The sequence below is a fragment of the Lynx canadensis genome, chromosome A1 (genome assembly GCF_007474595.2).
Source record: "Lynx canadensis isolate LIC74 chromosome A1, mLynCan4.pri.v2, whole genome shotgun sequence".
NCBI lineage: Eukaryota > Metazoa > Chordata > Mammalia > Carnivora > Felidae > Lynx > Lynx canadensis.
The window spans coordinates 22885920-22904837 of record NC_044303.2 but is presented as its reverse complement, the minus strand read 5'-3'; the positions used below and the strand labels follow the sequence as shown (position 1 = coordinate 22904837).

Sequence of the window (18918 nt, the reverse complement as noted above, 5' to 3'; positions counted from 1 at the left end):
GATCTTGGAATCACATAAATGGCTTTTTCTATTCTGTTTCCAAACTGAGCAAAAACCTTTCTGATAGTTTGGGTTCCTCTATGGCCTGTCTACAGGAAATGGTCTCTGGTCAGGCTCACTGGGCCAGCCAGCTCTCCCAAACCAACATCCCACTCAAACACCTGTGTTCTTTTTTATTCTAAGGGTTAGGCAGGACAATCTGACCCAGATGGCGGAAGAAACATCAATCATATCTGTGTCTGATTCACAGCTCTAATTAAGGCGAGAAAAAGAAAAATAGGGCAAGAGAAGAAATTCTCCAAGAACTGGAAAATTGTGAAAGCCTCCATGTCTCTATGGGGATGGCACCCTTGTGAACCTTGCTTTCATGGTTAAGCTGATGGAACACCATCTCTGTTAGGAAGACAGGGGAAGAATTGTCTTGCTTATTCCTGAAAAGAGTTAAGCCAGGCAGGCATTAATGGCCATCCTCCTTGACTAATTATAAAACCAAGGTGGTAAAAGGAAGAGTTTTGTCCAGGATTATATAATTTTTATATAGAAGTCTAGAAACCAAACCTTCACTTTCTCAGTCCAAGTACAAAGCTCCTGTCAAAAAACCAAACTGAAGATGAGAAAGGAAGAGCATTCAATCTAAACAGAATGCTGAGTTGGAAACCCTTGAGGATGGTGATAGAGTTTTTAAATTTTTAGATTTCAGAGTTCTTGAGTTGTTTTAGATATTTTGTTTATAATACAGAGTGTCCCAAATTGTAATAGAGGAAAACTTATGATTCCAGCCATAACAGAATAGTTTATATTGAACCAACTATCCCGCTGAAAACAACTATTAACAGCTGGACAGAACACGTAACACAAGCATTTGAAGGCATTGAAGGGTAACCAAGACGATCCCTAAGAGAAGGTAAACACATCAAGCACATGTACACTCTGGCCAATTCACAGGGCAGGGAATAGAGTAAGTAGCTGTTAACTTGATTATTCTATTGGGCTGAGGAGACAGACTGGAGTTCAAAGGTGCCAAAGTGGCTGGGATGTAGGTGGTAAAATGTCACAGAGGAGGGAACTACAGACAAGTGAACGCTGAAGGCTAGACGCGATCTCCCGTGGAGATGTTTGCTAACTCCCAAGCTAAGCCTGTGCAGCCGCAACCACAGGAAAGCTAACAGAAAGCAGCAGCTGGGTGGCTGAAGCTCTGTGCAAAGGTTTTACAGCAGCAGAGACTGAAGAGATTGAGGGTGGAGTACAAGGCCCACCAATGAGAAATAGCAACACCCAAACCTCTGATTGAGACCCCAGAAAGACCATAGCTTGGTAATGCAGGTAAACCCAAAGGACCAATTCTAACAAAGCCTAAAACCAATCCTTGACAGGATTAAGGTGACCTCTCTGCACCATTTGCCTTTCTTTTAAAACACACACACACACACACACACACACACACACACACACACAATAATCCAGAGCCTCTAAAAGCTAATAACCAGTAGGCTAAAATAGGATTAAAAAAATAGAATAATAAAAAAAAAAGTACCTGATTCTTCTCCCAAAAACAGACAAGAAAGAAGAAATAAAGGAATAAAGAACACAAATAGAAACATATAACAAGATAGTAAATATAAACATTTCAATAATTACATTAAATGTTAATAGATGATTATCCAATTAAAAGGCCAAAATTGCTTTTGGATAAAAAAGCAAAATACATGGGCTATTTACTACAGACCCAACTTAAATATAAAAACACAAAGTTTTAAAGAAAAAAGAATGGACAAAAAAAATATGCCATGCCAGCACTGACCAAAAGAAAGCTGGTTTAGCTATATTAGTATCAGACAACAAAGACTTCAGGGGCAGAAATATTTCTAGAGATGAAAAAGAGACATTTCATAATGATAAAAATGTCAATTCACATAAGATAAAAGAGTCCTCAATTTGCACGCACCTAATAATTTATAACGTATCATTAACTGGTGAAAAATGTAGCATAGTTTCAATATATGCTAAGCAAAGTTGACAGAAAAGAAGAAACGGATAAATTAACAATCATGGGAGATTTTCGCACCTCTTTCCATAGCAGACAGGACAAGCACACAAAAAAATCAGCAAGGATATAGAAAACCTGAACAACAAGAATAACCAAATCGGCCTGACATATACAGAACTTTGCACTTACCGACTGCCACATACATGTTTTCAAGAGCTTATGAGCACTTATCAAAATGGACTGTCGGCTAGGCCATAGAGCAAGGCTCAAACAATTCCTAAGGACTAAGATCATACAAAATGTGTTTTTTTGACTATAGTGGAATCAAACTAGAAATCAATAAAAGGAAGCAAATGTTTGAAAATTAAGCAACACATTTTTCTTTTTCTTTAAATCTTAGTTAACATACAATGCAATATTGGTGTCAGGAGTAGAATTCAATGATTCATCGCTTACATACAACACCCAGAGCTCATCACAAGTGTCCTTCTTAGTACCCATCCCCAGTCTAGCCCATCCCCCACTCACCTCCCTCCATCAACCCTCAGTATGTTCTCTATCGTTAAGAGTCTCTTGTGGTTTTGGCCACTGTGTGGTTCAGTCGGTTAAGCGTCTAGCTTTGGCTCAGGTCATGATCTCACGGTTTGTGAGTTTGAGCCCTCTCTGCTGTCAGCACAGAGCCTGCTTCAGATCCTCTGTCCCCCACTCTCTCGCCCCTCCCCCACTCATGTTTTCTCCCTCTCCCTCTCTCTCTCTCTCTCAAAAATAAATAAACATTAAAAAAAATTTTTAAGAGTCTCTTGTGGTTTGTTTCCCTCTCTTCTTTTCCCCCCACCCTTCCCATACGTTCATCTGTTTTGTTTCTTAAACAACACAGTTTTTAATGTTTATTTATTTATTTTGAGAGAGAGAGAGAGCAAGCAGGGGAGGGGCAGAGAGTGAAGAGCAGAGAGAAAAGCAAGCAGCCTCCGTGTTGACAGCTCAAAGCCCAATGCAGGCCCAGGTAGGGCCAATGTAGGGCTCAATCCCACAAACCTCAAGATCACGACCTGAAATCAAGAGTCGGTCACCTAACCAACTGAGCCACCCAGGTGTTCCATAAGCAACACATTTTTAAACAGCTTGTAGGTCTAAGAAATAATTGCAGTGAAATTATAAATTGTTTTCAATGGAATAATAATGAAAATATGACATATCAAAACATTTGGGGTGCAGATAATGCAGGACTCAGGGAAATTCATAGCTTTAATTGTATATATTTGAGAGGAGCAAAAATCGAAAATCCACATGATTTAAGCTTTCATCTTAAGATGCTAAAAAAAGAACAGCAACTTAAACACAAGGAAATAGAAAGAAGGCAATAATAAAAATAAGAGTAGAAATCTTTGAACTAGAAAACAAATATGCAATTTTTAAAAGTCTACAAATTCTAAAAGGGACTTGAGGTGCCTACCTTTGTTTCTGAGGAAAGATCTGTTTTAGTTCTTCCTTCTCAAACTATTTACCTTTTATTTCCTTCTATTGTCTTATTGCACTAGCTAGGAGTTTCAGTATGTTGCTAAATAGGAGTGGTGAGAGAGGACATACTTGCCTTTTTCCCAACCTTAAAAACGGTACATATTTTCTCACAATTAGGTAGGATGTTGAACATAGGTTTTTTTGTAGATTTTTAAAAATCATGTTGAGAAAGTTTCTCTTTATTCCTAGTTTTGCTGAGAGTTTTCATCATAAATAGGTGTTAGATTTTGTCAATGCTTTTTCTGCATCAATCGATATGATCATATGATTTCTTTTCTTTAGTCTGTTGATACGGTGGATTACATTCGTTGATTTTCAAATGTTGAACCAGTCTTGCATTTCTGGAATAAATCCAACTTGGTCACAGTGCATAATTATTTTTATACATTGTTGGGTTCGATTTGCTATTATTTTGTTGAGGATTTTTGCATCTGTGTTCATGAGAGCTATTTATTAGTCTGTAATTTTCTTTGTTGTATTTTTATCTGGTTTGCGTATTAGGGTAATGCTGGCCCCATAGGCAAGTTGGGAAGTAAAGTTTTGTTTTTAAAAGTTTTCTTGAGAGTGCTGGCTTCAGCAGCACATATACTAAAATGGGAACAATACAGAGATTAGCGTGGCCCCTGCACAAGGATGACACACAGAATTCATAAAAGTTTCCATGAGAGATGGATGGTGGTGATAGTTGGGTAGCATGATGAATCTATCTGCCACCACCGAACTGTAAATTTAAAAATGATTAAGATGATAAATTTTGTGCCCTGTGTATTTTGTTGCAATAAAAATTAACCTTGAAGGGCGTCTGGGTGGCTCAGCCGGTTAGGCGTCTGATTCTTCAGCTCCGGTCATGATCTCACGGTTAGTGGGTTTGAGCCCTGTGTCGGGCTTTGGGCCGACAGTGCCTGAGCCTGCTTGGGATTCTCTGTCTCTCACTTTCTCTCTGCCCCTCCCCACTCGTGCTCTCTTTCTCTGTCTCTCAAAATAAAATGAATAACCTTACAATGAAAAGCTCCCTTGAGATTTGGCTGTACTAGGCCAAAATGCGAGGTCTCTGTGCAAGACCCGGGTCTTAATTGAAAGGCCCACAATGATCTGGCGGAATTGGAGCAAAAAGCCAGGTAAAGACTGTAACCAAGGAATGTAGGGAGTAGCTATGGCTGTTTGTTCCCCTGCCAAGTGAAAATCTAATTGGGAAGGTTATATGCACAGTTATGAATATTAAATTAACAATGGAACATAGCATATTGGCCAAAATACACCTCAGAGACTGAATGATGTAGGATTTGAGAAAGGGATGTCACTAAGTCTTTTTCTTCTCCTAAACTAACATAACTCTTTCTTTAGCTCTTGTCTCACATGTGTGGCTGAGGGGGGTAGGGGTGGGGCAGGGTATGGGAAACACTGCCATAGTTACAGGAAAAGGTTCAGCATTTTACACTCTGGGAAAAAGGGATGATGGATTGAATTTCAAAGGCACATTATTCTATCCAAGGTTGACAAAGCATACCTTTGTAATGTGGAGACAGAGACAGCTAATCAAGTTAACATCAAGTTAACCCGGAGGCAAAATCGTGTTGGAGGTAGAAACGGGAAGAAGGAATGGCATGGACTTAGAAAGAACAGACACCTCAAGCTCCTAACAGTTATGATTAAAGCTTCATTACTTGAACTTTACCAGCTTGGCATTTGTGCTAAAATTTAGTGCTACTGCTGAATTTTACTTTCATTGAATGTGACCTTTTTTTTAAATTTAAGATAAAAGAGTGTTTTAAAGTCTGTCCTTCTCTGATTTCTCAAAAATCATTAAATACAAATTAGTTACTTTTTTTAAAGAGTATCTGTTCATTTTTGAGAGACAGAGTGAGTGGGGGAGGGGCAGACACACACACACACACACACACACACACACACACAGAATCCCAAGCAGGCTCCACACTGTCAGCGCAGAGCCTGATGCAGGGCTTGAATTCATGAACCGTGAGATCATAACCTGAGCTGAAATCAAGAGTTGGTCACTTAATGGACCAAAACACCCAGGTACCCCCAAATTAGCTATGTTTTTATGAAATAGTCTTATTTTACAGACTATTGTCTATTTTAAGACATCATCAATTATAGTTCACCATTAGAACACTATTTTTAATAAACTATTTTTAAGCCACATTCTAATTTCAGAAGTAGTAAACATGAAAAATGTCCACCTTAGGGGCACCTGCATGGCACAGTCAGTTAAGTGCCTGACTCTTGGTCTCAGCTCAGGTTGTGGTCTCACGGTTCAAGAGTTAGAACCTTTTCATCTGGCTCTGTGCTGACCGTGCACAGCCTGCTTGGGATTCTGTCTCTCTTTCTCTCTGCCCCTCCCCAACTTGTGTGCTCTCTAAATAAACAAATAAATAAACAAGTAAATAAATAAACTTTTAAAAAAAGAAAAAAAGAAAAACGTCCATCTTAGAGTCAAAGAAATTCCTCTTTCCTAACCCCTACAAGCCAAGTGCCTCCTGGGCACATTCACTTCTGTGTCAACACCCCTGAAATTCAATCCATCACTGTTAATCCCTGAATCCAAATCTGCTTCTGTTTCTGTTGTCCATTTTTATTTCCATTATCAAAACCTGACTCGAGTCAGAAACCTTGACTCCTCCTTCCCCCTCATCCTCTACATCCAGTCAATTGCCGGGTTCTGCTCATTCTACCTCCTGGATCTGTTTTGGCCGCATCCACTCCCTGTGTCCCTGCTGCCCCCATCCTTGCTCATCCTGCCAGCCTCCCTCTCCTGCGGGACTGCACAATCCTCCCAATGACCTCTATCTTCTCCTCTCTGCAGCTAAGCAGTCTTTAGTAGTTACCCAAGGCCCTTAGAATAAAACACCAAATCCTTATTATGGCATCCCTGGCCCTCTGTTCTCCAGCATCACCACATACCGCATGTCTCCCCGCTCTAGAAATTCCAGCCACACCGACCTCTCTTAGTTCCTCAGGCAGTCACAGAAGGTCTCCCCTCCTCCCTTTTGTGCATGTCCTCCAGTCTTCAGTTAAAATGTCCCTTCCTCACAGAGAACTTCTCTGTACCCCGGATGAGCCCAGGTCCCCTGCTCTATGCCCCCACAGCACAGTGGTCCTTCATTTTTGTTAACACACGGCACACTCGTGATCATTTATCCAAATCCATCTTCCCCACTAGACAGCAAGTGGTGTTCCTGAACTAACCTTAATGCCTGGCACACAGAGAGCACTCCTTAAATTTTGATAAGTGTATTAAAGAATAATGTCCATAAAGGGCAAATGTTATTGGGGTGCCTGGGTGGTTCAGTGGGTTAAGCATCCGACTCTTGATTTCTACTCAGGTCATGATCTCATGGTTTGTGAGTTCCAGCCCCAGAGCCTGCTTGGGATTGTCTCTCTCCCTTTCTCTTTCTCTGCCCCTCCTCTCCTCATGCTCTCTCTCTCTCCCTCTCTCAAAATAAATAGATAAACTCAAAAAAGAACAAATGTTATTATTTTATTAAAGAATAAACATCCATATGTATACTCTGTGAGCATGGAGTCTAGAATCAGTCTGCTGGGTTCATGTCCCAGCTTCCCCAGTTATTAGCAAGGGGACAAGTTATTTCATCTTTTTGGGTTTTAGTTGTCCTTTTAGAAATGGGTACAACAAGGCTATTTATGTCTTATAAGTTGGAGCAGTTATGAAGCCTGAATAAATTAGTGTGTGGAAAGCACTTAAGACATTGTCTGGCACATAGTAAGCACTCAAACAAATATTTGCTATTATTATTATCTCATTTATCTGTCTTAACAATCTTAGCAGGAATGATAGTTGATAAATTGAGGGCTGTATACAGTAAATGTCTCCCGAATTTGAGGATGTGGTGAGGAAAATTCACTGTCTTGAGATGGAACCACCGAAAGTCAATATAAAAAAGCCCCACATCAGCCCTGAGTTGAAGTAGTCCTTCCTTCGGTGACAGGTCACATGTAAGCTGCTTCAGACAAAGCTTTGGGGATCCATCCAAATGAATCAAGGTAGCAAATGTATCTTCAGACCCAGTCTCCAAGATTAAAGGAGATAATGCACATTAAGAGCACTTAGAAAATCATAAAGTATGATATAAACGTTTGTGGTTTTGATTACTGCTATTAGTATCAGAGTAATTCTATCACCCAATCGATGGTATTGTGATCCAACTGTCTGAAACAACACGATTGCTTGTAATCACAACAACCTAATAGTGGGGCAGAGGAGCTGAAGAGCTGGGAAGGAAAAAGTTAGTATTGTTTATCCAGCACAATCTAATCAAGAGGGATGCTCGTAGGAGATGAGAGTCGTAAAGTTCGTGGAACAAAATTTCTCCTGACACCGTGCAAATATTTTGGCTCTAACTGTCGATGCTTATCAAGCAAGTACTTTTTCTTTGATCAGCCTTGCAGGCACCAGGAAAGGGAACAACTTGAATACTAATTGCTATAAAGCGAGTAAATGAGTATTCATTCATCGAACACTTATTGAGCCGGCACCACATGGCAGTAAGTAGTGCCTGCCCTCATGTTACGGTCCAGAGGGGAGACAGACAAACAAGTAATTGCACAAATGAAACCACGACTGCATCTCCTGCCCAGTGCTGCATTAGTAAGATTGGCTTTTCTGATACTTTACATGGAGCCAGGAGTCAACCAGATGATGGGATGAGGAGAAAGCTGTCAGACAGAAGGCAGTAAAAAGTTTGTTGTGTTGGGATGCCTGGGTGGCTCAATCAGTTAAGCATCCGACTTCGGCTCAGGTCATGATCTCACGGTCTGTGAGTTCAAGCCCTGCATCAGGCTCTGTGCTGACAGCTCAGAGCCTGGAGCCTGCTTCGGATTCTGTGTCTCCCTCTCTCTCTGACCCTCCCCTGTTCATGCTCTGTCTCTCTCTGTCTCAAAAATAAATAAAAACATTTTTAAAAATCTTTAAAAAAAGAGTTTGTTGTGTTTGAGGACCAGAAGGACCAATATAGACTGGAAGGAGTCAAGGGATAGAAAGACCACAGGAACGACCTGGAGAGAGAAGCAGGTCAGATCACAAAGGGCCATGGAAGCCACAGAAACCGTAGGGAATTATTTTGAGTACAAATTATAAAAATAAGATGAGATACGATGTCATTTGTGCTCTATAAAGATCCTTCTGATTGCTACAGAAAGAATGGGTTGGAGGAAAAATTAAAGTAGGAATAGACCAGATAGGGTATTTTGCGATAGTCCAGACAAGGGATAACATTAATGGGGACAAGAGTGGTGGGAGTAGATATAAGAGGACAGATTTGTGATGATATGCTTAGGAATAGGATTACTAGACCTTGGTGATAGACTGGAAGTGATGGAGAGGCAGTTCCAGGATTCCAGCCTGAGCAACTGGCTTGAAGAGGTGCATCCATTCACTAAGATGAGCAAGGGTAAATAAGGGATAGATTAGATGTGGCTGTGGGTGAGAATGTAGGTGTTATGAAGTAAACAAGAGTTCAGTTTGAATATGTGAAGCATATGAGATCCCAGAGGAAATGAGAATTATCCAATGGCCATTTAGATACATGGCAATGAAGTTTAATAGAGTGGTCCAGACTGCCGCAGACATTTGATGGTCACTGGTGTGTAAATACAAACAGTGCCTGAGATTAGAGAGATGACCTAGGAAGAAAATGTGGAAAAGAAGCAAAGAGGGGTGCCTGAGTGGCTCAGTCCATTAAGCGTCTGACTCTTGACGTCAGCTCAGGTCTTGATATCAGGGTCATGAGTTCAAGCTTCGCGTTGGACTCCACACTGAGCATGGAGCCTACTTAAAAAAAAAAAAAAAAAGCAAAAAGAACCACCAATCTCTTGTGAGCTATAATCTCAGGAGTCAGATTCTTACAACCCATCAAACTCTGGGTTGATTAATAAGATTGGATTTCTGAACCAGAGCAACCTGATAATCATTTCTTCATCCATGGTGACTCTAGTAAGGTAGCTAGCCAAAACAAGCAACAGACCTCTCCATCCGTGACAGCTATATTCTAAAACATGAAAGCTTTTATTGTTCCCATTTTACAGAGGGAAAAATGAGATTATGAAAGTTTAAGTGATTTGGTGAAAACTGCAGAACCAGTGAGCAACAGACAAGACTGAGGGTAATTCAGGGCATATAATTGCAGTTAAGAACTCTTCCTACCCTTCAGGAATAGGTCACGATGGTCATTGTAAGCTTGTGAAGAAATGCAGAAGTTCGTGATCCTGGTGGGAAGACCACAGAACAAAGAAAGCTATTAATCAAAACTAAGTATAAACCTGTGGGACGAAGAGATCATCATGAACTCAGGTAGGTAATAAAGGGTCCACCAGTGTGGAACCATGAAGGATAACGAGGAATTGGGGTAGGCGAAAGGGGGAGGGAAAGAGTCTCAGACTTAAGGACACAATGAACCAAGATGCAGGATACATTGAGGTGTAGAAAAGAGCTGATGGCAAATGGGCTTCCTTTCATAGGCCACCCCAATAGATGGTTGGTGGTTCAATGTCGGGGGATTAACAAGACATGTCAAGGGCAGGAGACAAGGAAGCAGGGGCAGAGCGCAGTTACCTTTCCCAGACTCAAGGGTCTGTGTGGGTAACTACAAAAAAACATATCTGGATAGACCAGAGTAAGGTCAGATTATTTCCGCCTGGAAAGCCAAGCTGGAAACATTGAATTTAGTTCAGTAATCTATGAGGAGCCTTTACAGGTTATTGAAGGGGAAGGAAATATAAAATCTTCAGGAAATGAGTATGTTGGTGGTGGTGCTGTGCTACAAGAGATAAAGAGGCAAAGAACTGGAATCCTAAAGGAAAAGTAGGAAGCCCTTAACTTGATATAAATCAGTGGCTTTTCAAACTTTCCTTAGCAGAGAATCCTTCCTAAAAATGAACTCTTGGGGCACCTGGATGGCTCAGTTGGTTGAGTGTCCAAGTCTTAATTTTAACTAAGGTCATGATCTCATGGTTCATGAGATTGAGCCCCACATCAGTCTCAGCGCAGAGTGTGGAGCCCGCTTGGGATTCTCTCTCTCTCTCTCTCTCTCTCTCTCTCTCTTTGCAAGTTTATTTACTTATGTTGAGAGAGAGAGAGAGAGAGGGAGAATGCACGTGAGTGCTCACAGGAGAGGGCAGAGAGAGTGAGAGAGAATTCCAAGCAGTGGGGGTCAAACTTACAAACCCTGAGATCATTACCTGAGCCAAAATCAAGAGTTGGACCCTTAATAGATTGAGCCACTCAGGTGTCCATACCTGCTTGGGATTCTCTCTCTGCCCCTCCTCTGCTCATGCTCTCTCACACACTTTCTCAAAAATAAATAATAACCTTTATAAAAACTAAAAAAAATATATATACACACATATATATATATATGTATATATATATGCACTCTTATTTGGGGGCACCTGGGTGGCTCAGTCGGTTAGGTGTCCGACTTTGGCTCAGGTCATGATCTCGCGGTCTGTGAGTTCAAGCCCCGCGTTGGGCTCTGTGCTGACAGCTCAGAGCCTGGAGCCTGTTTCAGATTCTGTGTCTCCCTCTTTCTCTGACCCTCCCCCATTCATGCTCTGTCTTTCTCTGTCTCAAAAATGAATAAACGTTAAAAAAAATTTAAAAATAAAAAAAAAATAAACTCTTATTTGAAATCCCAATGTATGAAGCCGAAAAAAATAGTGGCCCTTTTATTACAACAATTTATTGTATGGCTTTAAACATATAACATATGCTTTTAATAATGTGAAACAAAAGATAAAGGAGGTTGACTAAATAAACAGAAAAGTTTTAAATGCTTTAGCATCCAAATATCTAATTAATTTATGAATTTTATTTAGGTTTTATAATAGCACAAAAATCCTGATACACACTGATAAGTACCTGTGTATGGTACATTGTGTTCGTTTTTGTATTTTATAATTTGTCTGCAATTACAGGGTACTCTTCCGTTGAACTAATCTTGAAGGTACTGTTGTAGGATCTTTTTTTTTTCCTTAACAAAAGTATGAAGAGCCAGAACAGTGTGGAGCCATCTCCGGGGTAAGATGATCACGATTGGCCACGGTGTAGGCTTCACTTGCTACTGCTCAGTCACCGTGGCATGAAGACAGCAAGTTCGTGGAAGAAGCTCTTGAGTGTGGCCAGGCACCTCAGCAAGCAGAGTGTGCCTGTACCATGGTAGTGGATTCGTTTGTAATTCTAGATGTGCAGTGCACAGTCCTGAAGTGAAAAGAGAGCAGTGTAAAGTTTCAGCCTCCCCAATTTCAAAGACATTAGGTTTTGCACTTGTGTCTGTATCTGCTGGCATCACAATTCTTTATTTTGCTTGGATTGCCCCCAAGAAGAGAAACTAAGGTGGGGAGGGAGAGTGGGGAGGAGAGGAGGAGGTATCAGGTATGAGATATTTTTCTAACTCTAAAGAGAGTCTGTAACTTCTTTAGTAACAGGCGTGGGTTAACATAGATTATTTACAAATCCAGGGAACAAATTCCATTCCGGCACGTGAAAGCTGGGCAAGTGCACAGAGAAAGAGAGAGAGACAGAGGTGGAGAATCCCAAGCAGGCTCCACGCTCAGCGCAGAGCCTGACTTGGGGCTTGATCTCACAGCTGTGAGATCATGACCTGAGCCGAAATCAAGAGTCAGATGCTTAATTGAATGAGCCACCTAGGCACCCTTGTTTTCTATGCCTTGGACAGAAAATCAATCTTTAGGAGTAGAAAAAACCATTTGCACTTATTGGGATATTTAATTGATATTCCATTTTTTAAAGTTACAAAATTAAAAAAAATAAAGTTACGAAATTAAAAATCTGGTTTCCTTTGAGTTTAAATTAGTGATCTTGTTACACAAATTGAGACTAATTCTCTCACTTTTCTTTGATTAATATTTGGTTAGCTCATGGTAAAGAAATTAAATTAAATTAAACAATCAGTATCATTTACAAACTTGGATAATTACATCCCCTTAAACATTTTGAACTGCATTTATAAACTTAACAGAGTCCATTTTTATTCTAAATGTTTTAAATGCTTGCAGAGCAAATTTATAACCCAAAGAGGAAAACCTTCCCTAAGTACTTAAATAACTCTTATAAATCTAATGCATTAAATGCATACATATGGTTAATTAAATTCTCTTAAACATTCCCATTACGTGGAAAAAAGATGAGTGTTAATACTGACAGGAATAGGGTCTTGGGAAGGAGAGTGTAGTGTGATAGAGGCAAGCTGATGGAAGGCCTATCAGAGTGCCACAGGGCATTGGGACCAAGATGTCTGGAACACAGGTTCTCTGCAATCTGGGTCATGGGAGTCCCCACCCCAACCTACTCCTTCTCATCTGCTGTGAATATTTTGAAAAGGCTCCTTGATTCCTGGTGTTGCCCAAGTGTCCCTAAACTTGACATGCCTTCATCCAACCCCCATCTTACACCGTTGACCTGCTTGTGACTAGCTGGCTGGAGTGCAGGGAAAGGCTGCTTCAAGAGATGTGAATTTGGCAGCAATCATCTAGTGTTTCCCTTGTAAGCAATCCTTGCAATAAATGTTTACAGAGTAGAGCACCACAGCTGGGGAGGTCCCCCGTAGCGAGGGGGTAAAAAGAAGACACTCCTGAAAAAGAAATTATAAAATTCTGTGTCTAACTATGTCTTGGACAAATTAATAAAGTCCTAAAACTTACCTTTTGTACTTAGCACATATAAGTAACCAAGGGCTGGGTTTCTACTCCCCTCTTCCCTCAGATATATGTTTACTTATTTATTATCAAATACCTTAAATAGAAATCTGGTGCTAAAAATCAACATTTGAATCCTGACAAGAATGTAATGAGGGTTTAACTAATAGCCTAATATATATAGGTTCATTGCAGGGTTCGGGTAGAGACTTTTTCAGAGGGTCTCTCCCTTAATGATACAAAAAACTCAAAAGAAAAAGAAAATGTTTTTTTCTTTTTTAAAAACAGGAGCTGCCATCTGCCCAGCACTGAGTGATGCACTGGGGAGGTTGTGGGAGGAATTGAGATGATATTCCTTTCCTCCAGACTGTACAATGTAGTTGAGGAGATGAAACTAACCCACATATAACAATAACAACAACTTAAGATGACATACAATCAAATGCTAGGTAGGGTGTGACATTCAGTAGACGATGTGGGGGATGAGAGAGGGGAAGTTTCCGGAAATGGTTGCAGAAGGCAGGTTGGACTTCAGAGAGATGCAAAGACATCAGCTGAATATCACAGAATGGGTAGAACTCATACCCCAACCCAGACATAGATTTCTCTGGGTACCTTGAAAGAAAGGCCCATTAGGGAAATATTGAAAATTATGGGTACGCTGACCACATTTTCCATAAAAAAATATCAGAACACATGGTCCGACACACGGTCGAACAACAGGAAAGAATATTTTTAATTGGGGCTGTTCCAGAAAATCTACAACATATGGTTACTCCACTTATGGGCCAAGAAAATCCCAACTACAATGAAGGGCTGAACTGACCAACCCTAGGTAGACAGACATGGCCACTACCATTTGAGAAGCTCTCAACTATATTCACATAGTCATCAGAGTTTGTGTTCTTCATTAAAGTTTCTGTTCATCTTTCCAGAGGAAAGGTCAGTACTTCAACAATAAAAGACAGGCTGAGAATTTATATTCAGATTTCTTAAATTATGCTCCTTAATATTCTCTAAATTTACATAAATAGTTTTTGTGCTAGGCAGGGCATATGAATAATGAATACAGAAACATTTTTTTTTACCTGGGATTATAAAATAAAATCCAATGTAAAGCGTCCTTCACTATAAGAAAAAGGGAATATTCATACCCCTTGAAGTTCCTAGACTTGTTATCAGAGCCCTCATTCATACTCATAACATGTAGGTAAAATGTGTCTTAAACTACCAAGATTGTTATACGTAACTTTGCCTTTTGCTTCCCTGATGTCTCACTGTTTTTTTCATCAATAGTTTGCTGTCTAAAATAAAATACATGCCAGGAGCTTCCTTATCCAGTTTTGCAATTAAAAGTCGTAGCAATTATTGGAAAAGGAACAGTTTTAAGGACTTGAACTCAAGTCTTGGCAGGTGAAAACATCTTCCATTTCGCCTTTTAGCCCATCGCAGAGCTCCAAGATCACTTGCCAACTCATCCTCAATATTATTAAGGAAATGCACATTTTTCTCCTTTTATGGTTAGTGAATACATTGGCCAAGATGATGTGGTAATCATTGCTGAAAGACAACAACAAAGCCACACATTTGAACATTTCCCTTGCTTCTAAATCAAAATCTTAAATGTATCTTAAAATATATTAATTTCTGATAAAAGCAAAAATACATGTTTTTAATAAGATTTCCTGGCAGTAGACTTGTCCTTTTTTTTTTTTTTTTTTTTTTTTTTTGCAACCTTCCATTATTATGTCAGGCCTCAAAAAACTTAGGTATGTTCAAAGACAGAGTCCAAATTTCATCAGCAGAGTTGTCAAAAAGGGGGAAACACCAAGAGAAACAACAACACAAAGGGAATGTTTCACCACGATTAAAATAAAAAGTTGTTTTGGGGCACCTGGGTGGCTCACTCAGTTAAGCATCTGACTTAGGCTCAGGTCATGATCTCATGGTTTGTGGGTTCGAGCCCTGCCTCGGGCTCTGGGCTGACAGCTCAAAGCCAGGACCCTGCTTCAGATTCTGTGTCTCTGTCTCTGTCTCTGTCTCTGTCTCTCTCTCTCTCTGCCCCTCTCTCTCTCTCAAAAATAAATATTTAAAAAAAATTTTTTTAATAAAAAAAAAAAAACATTGTTTTTTAGCCTTGGGAGAGAATCCAATCTGACACAGGTTACAACATGGATGAACCTTTAAGACACGCCAAGTGAAATAAGCCAGACACAAATACCGTATGATTTCTCTTACCTAATGAGGAACCCAGTGTAGTCAAATTCAGAGAGACAGGAGTTCTGATTGGCAGGGGCTGGAATACAAATGGAAACAGGAGTTATTATATAATAGGTACACAGTTTCAGTTTTGGAAGTTGAAAAGAGTTCTAGGGATGGATGTTGGTAATGGCTGCATGATGGTGTGAACAGATTTAATGCCACTGATATGTACACTTAAAAATGGTTAAGATGGTAAATTTTATGTTATATGTATATTTACCCAAACTTATATTTTAAATCAAAATTTTAATTATGAATCAAGTTCTAGATATTCACATTACTAATTATCTACCTGGATAAAAATTCTCTTTCCCAATCCTCAAATGTAGGTCCAATGATGACTGGCAAATTATCAGTGACCTTTGGAGAATTGAGTCAAATCCTAAGTACTCAATAAAAACCGGATGGTTGGCAGGGTGGGGGTGGGGGGGGTGGGGAGGGTGGGGGGGGGGCGTGCCTGGTTGACTCAGTCTGTAGAGGATGCTCTTGATCTAAGGGTTGTGCGTTTGAGCCCCATGTTAGTGGTAGAGTTTACTTAAAAAAATAAAAATATAAATAAAAAATAAATAAAAAATTAAAGCAGGTTGGTATCATGATCTAACAGTTATTTTCCTTGCCTCTTTGTATAAGTAAATGTCAACACGTTAATATCATTTTAATATAATAATAATAGCTAAATTTCTTAAGTATTTACTATATACTGAGTACTGGTCTAAGTGTTAAAATCTTGACAATCCTATTATATTTTATATATGAGAAAACTAGCCTTAGAAAGATCGTTTGCGCTCTGTCACCAGCTAGTCACCTGTAGATCTGGGATCATTCTGGTTTCAGGGCCCATGCTTTAAAGCACTAGTCTAATGCTAGGTTTTTAGAAAACAGATGAACCTAGTGTAAGTACTACTATTCTCATGGGTAAAGGTCCTTGCTCAATCTTTCATTTCTTCAAACATTTACTAAGCACTTACTATGTTCCAGGTAATACGCCAAGTGCTGAAGATGAATAAAACTAACAGGACATGATCTGATGAACCAAAAAAGAGAGAGAGAGAAGTAAAAGGTACACAGAGAAAGTGTGACAAAGAATACTGTCCACATGACCACAAAGAGGAAGGGCTCAGTTCTACTTGGCATGGGCCACTTTGTCTATTTTTTTCCCTTTGCATTCTCTGAGAAACATTTCGACTCTATTTTTTTTTTAAGTAGGCTCCACCCCCAATGCTGCGGCTTGAACTCATGACCCTGAGATCGAGAGTCACAGGCTGTACTGACTGAGCCAGCCAGGCTCCCTGAAACCTTTCAACTCTTTAGTTTTGGTGGATGATATGTAAATAAATTTGGCAACAGAGAAAAGTAAAACAAGTATTCTAAGACACTTGAGGATACAAGATACTAGAGGACAGAAAACACTCTAGATGGTGTATTTTCACTGTAAGGAAACCAGCTGGAAAGGCCAGGCGACAACCTAGAGACGAGTAACTGGGATTGGGGGGAAAGGTAATAGGGAGACAAAGTAAGCAATAAACAATATTTAATGTACATACTAAAATAAAGTTAGATGAACTACCAAAGAATTCAAGGACACGTGCTTTATTGCCAAGGATCCCATAATCCAGCAGAGAGACAAAAGGCACAAATAAATACATTTTTCAAGCAATAATTCATAAGGGCAAATTAACATCACGTGAACAATATGTAAGTGTTAATCAGGGACCAGGCAGAGGAATAAACACAATAAGACCCCAGAGGTTTGGGGTCCAATTTAGAAATCAAGAAGGGATGATGTTGGTGAAGAGGAACAAGGGCATTGCAAACTGGGAAGGGCAGCATCATAGCATGGAAACTGGAAGAAACTGAGTCCCATAAATTCACTAGAACTTCAGAGGAAGCAAGCTTTGACAGTAAGTGTCCTGTAGATGATTATTTACAGATGACCTGGAGGAATTCGAAGGAATGCAAAGTGCCCACAGGTTCATGGACAAACATCAAAAATATACTTCTAAAGCTGTATAGATGTTAATTTTGCTGGTTATAGAAAAAGGGGAATCGCTGCAGTTGTGCTGATCCAGCTAGCCAAAGGCTGCACTTCGAATAGTTAAGCGGCCAAGTATTCATCTTATTAAAACATAAACAGGGGCACCTGGCTGGCTCAGTTGGCAGAGTGTTCAACGCTTGATCTCAGGGTCATGAGTTCGAGCCTTATGTTGGGTGTAGAGATTACTAAAAAAAAAAACAAAACATTAATTAAAAAAATTACAAAATAAAATGTCGTTAACAGAAGAGTTCAAATTTCTCATAGAGCCCTTAACATGTGGAAAAGGGGTGAGAGAGCAAGATACCTCCTCAAACAGAAAGCCTGCTCTGCAAAGTCTAATAATAGCAGCTGTCACATATCGTATGGTCACACAGCACCAGGCACTAGTCTAAGGGCTGAGGGTCTGCTCCTTTCATCCTCACGACCCTGCAGGAAATGGTAAGTGGCACCGCTACCCCCAGAGCCCAGGCCCCTCACCACTAGGCTATACCAACTTTCTACCGCTTTTCAAATGATGATGTAAAATTCTGTCTGTTCCTGGGACAGAGGGGCAATGAGTTATACGAATGCAATGGAACAAACATTTTCTAACCGTGATCTATCCGGCCTCAAGACTCTGTTTTATTTTTATGAACTTAAAATGAATTTAATGAATTTACTTACAGCATGCCGCATGCCATGAAGGATTTGTGACCCAAACAGATACAGGTTTACAGGAAGTAGACTGTGAATTAGGTAGACTCTGCATATGGTACCATAAAAATTGTTCTGAATTTTGAAAATTCTCAAAAATGAGTCACAGAGAAGTAATTAGACTGGACAGAGTTTATTCCCCAGACCTCTGTTTGTTTACAGCTCTGGAGACTTAGAACCAGCCGAGCCCTTTTTGGGAATCATGACATATGCTCATCTGGGAACTCAGCAGGTATCAATTCACAACCCAATCTGTTCCCTGAAAGATAATGAATGACTTTGTAATATCAGGCATCAAAGAATAAATATTCATTTTCTGACACTCTGAAGAGAAGATAAATTTAAAATGTCAGTTGCATTTCATCCTAACCAGATGAAAATTTGTTTTATTCCTGTCAACCTATTAAATAAAGAAGCTGCTTTATTTAACAAAAACACTAAAAAGAAGACAGAGCAGCAAGGACTGTAGGGCAGTGAACAATGCCCCTCCCTAGAAACGACCAGTAGTGCTGCGAGTGTAATAATAATGCCTAGTCTTTGATCCTAGCCTATCTCGTCCTCTTTTTGACGCCAGTGTTGTTTCATGGCTATGTTATGAGCTGAGTTTTGCCTCCTCCAAATGCACCTGTTGAGGTTCTAACCACCTGGTACATGGGACCCCTCAGAAAGTGACTGTATTTGGAGATAGGGTCTTTGAAGAGGTAATCAAATTGAAAAGAGGTCATTAGGGTGG

General features: G+C 39.9%; 1 non-coding gene across 1 annotated transcript; it reads left to right on the top strand.

Annotated features, from left to right (window-relative positions):
- Positions 1 to 4069: 4069 nt before the first annotated feature.
- On the top strand, positions 4070 to 4173 carry LOC115526473. Its single transcript, XR_003972608.1, has one exon. It is a non-coding gene; the product is annotated as a U6 spliceosomal RNA (small nuclear RNA).
- Positions 4174 to 18918: the final 14745 nt, after the last annotated feature.